At 41.5% G+C, this 5,432-nt stretch overlaps 1 protein-coding gene across 7 annotated transcripts in view; it reads right to left on the minus strand.

Annotated features, from left to right (window-relative positions):
- The window catches only part of adgrb3 (adhesion G protein-coupled receptor B3), a 113,970-nt gene extending 113,192 nt beyond the window's left edge, over positions 1–778 (minus strand). For 5 of the 7 annotated variants that reach the window (XM_013911854.1, XM_005737122.2, XM_005737120.1 and 2 more), the window contains exon 1: positions 61–778. The gene's annotated coding sequence lies outside the window, so the exon portion shown is untranslated. The remainder of the gene's footprint in view (positions 1–60) is intronic. The other 2 variants (XM_013911857.1, XM_013911856.1) reach the window with 1 other exon arrangement.
- Positions 779–5,432: the final 4,654 nt, after the last annotated feature.

A 5,432-nucleotide genomic window follows, 5' to 3' on the forward strand; every position in this document is an offset into this window, starting at 1 on the left:
ATAATAATAATAATAATAATAATAATAATAATAATAATAATAATAATAATAATGTCTTACCTTACACTGCGGAAGCTATGGCTATTTTTTCCACATACTTGACCACATCCTTTATAAATAAATTCTGCAGCCCTCCAGTGAATCAATACTCCCCATTCCCGACAATAGAAGTCCGGCGCAACAAGATGGTTCAATGGATGAAAATAAAATGCGTTACACTCCGGTCTGCCCGCACATATCCCCCCGTCTCCTTCTTCTGGGTTTTTCCCATCAAAACGGAGCGCAACAACACACGACAGCCACCGAGAAAAAGAGAGAGAGAGAGGAGAAGAAGAAGAAGAAGAAGAAAGGAGAAAGGAGAAAGACCAGGAGAGACAGAGGGGAAGAAATTCTTGGAGTGACGACGAGAGCAATTCTTACAGTATTTACCATAAATTAATTCGGCAGACTCCACGTCTCTATTTCCCACCGAAATGTTTTCTCCATCAAGTCGCGCACCGACCCCCCCTCTCCGCAAAAAGGGGGTGAATAGGGAAAAGAAAAAGAAAAAAAGATCCGTAGTGGGTGGATGTGAGATGTTGGGGGGTCAGTGAGTTACAACACAGAGAGAAATAGACGCGCTTTGCTTGGTGCTTGCAGAGCTCCAGGAGCAGGCTGCAATATCACGTCACACTCAGCCGCTAAGATAAAGCACGTACGTACGCTTCTTACTGCCGCTGCGTCTGGCACCGCCACCACTTTCTTCCCTGCCCTCCTCCTCCTCCTCCCCTCTTTCTTTCCTTCTTTCTTTCCTTCTTTTTTCTCTCTCTTTTTTCCCCTCATACAGCCTCCCTTTAATTCGAGTCAAAAGGGTTTCCCCCCCTGAACTGGACCCTCTCAGTTGTGCTTCAGACAATACTGCGCTTTGCTTCTGCGCCCTTCTCCAATCAGGAATATTTCACGGATTTTTTTATTTTTATTTTTTGTTACATTTTTTTTCTGGATAAGAGGAGGGTGTGAGAATAACGTGATCATAAATGCTACTTGAGCGCTCTATCAGTGGGACTTGAGAGCTCGCTGGTGTGTTTGGTAATTTTCCCTTCTCTCCTGATGGGTGACAGCCGCTGTTTTGATTTCTTCACAGTTTGTCGATGTGCAGCACCCTGCACGTCCTCCTGCTCGCCCGAATTCGCGCTGCTGGAAGAACAAATGCTTATGGGGCAACTTGTGCCGTCTGTGGAAAGTTGTGCCGGGGTGTCTTCACCTTACAGGTGCAACTTTAAAGCTGCTGTTTTTCTTTCACTTTATTCTGCTTTCTCGGGGGAGTGCTTGCACAGACCGCCTTAATGTTTTCCCTGAACTCTTTCAAACGTTTTTTTTTCTTACAGTCTAAATGTGCATTCATTCAATCATCAGTAGTGAACTAAATGCTCCAGGCTTCATCAGCTGGCCGCTGACAATGAGGCACAAATGGTTCTGCAATAGTCTTCATCTCCCACTGGCTGAACTCATGGGAAGAATGGAATTGTAATGGAATGGGGATAGGGAGCTTCAGGGTGATCCAAATCACCTGCTGATCACACCGCCCCTCCAAATGAAGGTGGAGGAAGGGTTTTGTTTTCATATGTGCCTTTTCTTTATCAGCATCCCATACAAAGGCTAAGCACAGACCTGATCATGTGCTTAAAAGAAAATGTATGGTAACGGAATGGCTGTCTTTGTTTTAGCCATGCCACGGGCTGGATAGTTGTCCAGGGTCTACTCCGCCTCTCGCCCAATGCCAGCTGGGATAGGCTCCAGCCAACCACCACTCTCCACAGGACACAAGCGGGTAGAGCTTGGATGGATGGAGAAATGATTGTGCATGATTTTCACATAGCTTGGAGCTCAATTCATTTGCATATTTGGGTTATTTGCATATTCAAAAAGGATGACATTCAATTGGTAAGTCCAGACAGAAACAACTGTTTGGTGTAGTTTTATTTTGTGATTTCTTTTTTCTTGGAGAGTTTGGTCAGCTGCTCTAATCATTTTACTGCGAATAGTTAACTCTCATTAGCCTGGCCGTCTCTTTCAGGCCCTGACTGAATGCGTTCCATCTGAGCAGATGCTGCATGAAGAAGCTGTTTGTTTATTTATTTCCAGGAAGTTTCAATCTGAAGTGTTTCTAAGCCAGCCTTTCCAAAAGAATGCTACAGAACCACACAGAGCAGCAGCGTTGTGAGAATCTGAAAGGACTTGTTTGTATCTCCAGCATCCTATCCCACACAGCGTTTACAACATTGTTAATCGGTTGCCAAACTTATAAAGGAGCTTGGAGTCCTGTTGGTTTCTGTGGCCTGTGACTAGAAGCTTTCTAATTCCAGTCTTCCCCAGGCAGTCAGTGGAACATCAGGGGTGACCTCGAGTCAGCCCACTTTCCACGGCCATAATGAAGACTTGGGTGTTCAGGGAGCTTTTGGCTCAGTACGCCAAGAGGTGGGAGAAATTCATGCAAAGCCTTATTGAACAATGAAAACACAATAAGTATCTCTCCACTGACTCACGACGAGGCCAATTGCCAAGCTCCAGGAATGCAGCCATCACTCTCCTCTGCAAGGACATTTCCAGAGTCCAGCTGGTATGCTCTGTGGTTGCATTGTTGTCACTGCAACAAGAAGAAAAGATTACATTTACTACATTTAAGATTACATTCATGAGGGAATGTGAGTCCAGAAATTGTGGCCCAAGTAAGCAGTCAGCTCAAGAGTGAAAGATTGTGCTGCACTGTGTGATAACAATGAAGCTTTTGAATTTTCTTGAATTTTTCTTGAATTTTCTTTTTGAATGTCTTGGATTTGCATTCAGCAAGTGTAGTAGTTGCACATGCAGCACGGCAGTTTATCCTCTGCTAGAATCTCCAAAACATTTGTGATATTTTTTTCATCTAATAGCAGTTGCGGAATCTGTCATATTATTCAGTCAACTCGAGTCTGTTTGAGCACATGGAATTTGAATTATTCATGACCCCGCATATAGAATAGCCCTATTATCACCTGCTCCTGTTTGTGTGTGTGTTTGTGTGACTGAAATCTACACTAACACTTGTGTGCGTGCGCGTGTGCCGAACAGTATATCTCTCTGATATTATGGCTGCATTTCATTTCATGTCCGTTGCAAAATGCAGTGTGATAAACATTAGCCTTTTGATCATGTGATAATATCAGTTTATTGATGTGAATCAACCTTTATGATTAGCATGTGAGTGGATACAAATATATATATAAATTGAATCAGCGACAGAAACATGTTTGGTTCCAGTTTTCAGTGTACCTACCAATTCATACAGTATGGTGCAGTGCATAAACATATGCAGGCATATAGGGTGAATTCTCTAGACACCAGTGAAATGTATTCAGACTTTCAGCTCAACTCAATCACGACGAGGGAGTCCATATGTTACTTCTGTCTGCACAGTGATAATGGGCTCCTCCCTGTAGGAATCTCAGCTGGATGACGTATTGGTAAACCCCAAATGAGCGTATCTGAGGGAAGTTTTTCTTGAAGTGCTCAGTTCTTTTGTGCGTCCTCCTGTGCTGTTGTGGAAGAAGCTATTACACCATTTGTCATTACAGAAGTTGTGCATTTCTGTCAGATTCTGGAGTATTTCCTTTTGTTTTATTTCCACTGCTGTTTTCTGCACTGCTACATTTTCTTCCACAAATTGCCATGCAGAAATGCTACAGCTAATCTTCTCCATTACACACAGCTAGTTAGGTTTAATGATTGCTGTTACCAAAGATGTCACTCTGTTTTTGTTTTGTTTGTTTTTTATGCCACAAAAGTAGCATGGAAATGAGAGCGGTAGGAGGATAACCACTTGAACACAGGCTGAAATATCTTAACCATTGAAATGTACTGACATTACTTGTCCTCCAGAGAATGATTTTGGCTTTCCAGTTCCTCTGACCTTTAGGACCTCTAGCGAATTTTTAATTGCTTAAGTGAGTTTTTATCTAGAATTATACACAGGTCACTTACAAAGTGAAAACTTGAAACCTACTGAATAGACTGGCATCTAAATTTACCCAGGCATAAAAGCTCCCCAAGCAATGAACGTTGTTGATCTTGTGACTTTTCCCTCTAATGCCAGTGGGAGGTTAACATCTGTGGTTTTGAGTCATATGGCTCAACAACTACTGGATGAAATTTTGCACACATGCTCAGAATGTCCACAAGGAGAATTGCTGGTGGTTTTGTGCTTCTCTCAAATATTTATCCCATGTCAAAGTGTTGAAAAAGACAAGAAAATTTGGTGCATTATTGTGTCAAAATGCTGCCTTGCTAGTGCTTTGTTTTCGTCTTTTATGAAATACCTGCTAAGCAAATGACATTTCCATTCAACACTGCTGTTCTTTGTAGAGTCTCAGTGAGCAGACTGCATTCATGTTGACTTACAATCTTGTCGAATTTTTCTTGTGAACCTTTGAAAAAGCTTTCTTTTTCTTGCAACTTCAACTTCAACTCTTCACAAAGAGTGTGGTCAAAGAGGCACGGCCATGCCAATGACTCCTGTGAACATATCTACACATACCGTAAGATTGTGAGCGTCCACAAACATTTCATGTGTGACCACCTGATGCATTCATAAACTGCTGTATTTGCATCAAAGATTCATGCTAGTGGTAATGGTTTTAGTTGTTTAGGTTTTTTTGCTTTTTTAAGCATCATGTCTACTGGATGTCACTATCAGTGTATACAGGCTTGTGTCTTATGGTTCAGTGCAATCATTACCCTAATGATGTACAACTCTATTAACAAATTAAAGTGTGAGTGCATCCCTTCAAGGGCTGTTTTCCCATTTTTCTTCATGTTTAATTAAAAACTGGTGCAGAAATTGCAGAGTGCTGGAGTCTGGATGGGGTTAAGTGCTGAGGGCAGTTCTTACACTTCTTGTATGGCAACGATAAACACTTCAAGTGGGCGCAAAGGGAAATGTATGTTAACCATATGAGCTAATCAATGCCTGTCAAAAAAGATGCATGGTTAGAGCATTTTTAAGACCGCACAGTCGCTTGCAATCAGTGTATTAAAATGAGTCCCCCATGAAAAGGCCCTTTGACTCCTGAGCACACATGATCTTTGCTAGTCAATAACAATGCATTATTAACCACATTTAGTTTGCTAGCGTGCTAATTTAATTTTTGATGCCGTTAGAAAATGTTGTGTTTTCACAAACACAGTGCTGTGAAAAACAATGCCATTATATCGTTTTATGTTTTTTTCTCCCTTAATCCATGTTTTCCTCACAAACACAGGCAACAGTGTAAATAACACCACTCATATTTGCATTTATTGCAATATGCAGCGAGAAGTTCCCTCAATGAGTTCCTAAAGAAACAAAGAGCGACAGAATTAATTCTTTATCATCTAAAATTTGTCATGAGGAAATTATCTTTTAAACACAGAATGAA

This window comes from Pundamilia nyererei, unplaced genomic scaffold (assembly GCF_000239375.1).
Source record: "Pundamilia nyererei isolate P.nyererei 1_Seehausen unplaced genomic scaffold, PunNye1.0 scaffold00073, whole genome shotgun sequence".
NCBI classification, from domain to species: Eukaryota; Metazoa; Chordata; class Actinopteri; order Cichliformes; family Cichlidae; genus Pundamilia; species Pundamilia nyererei.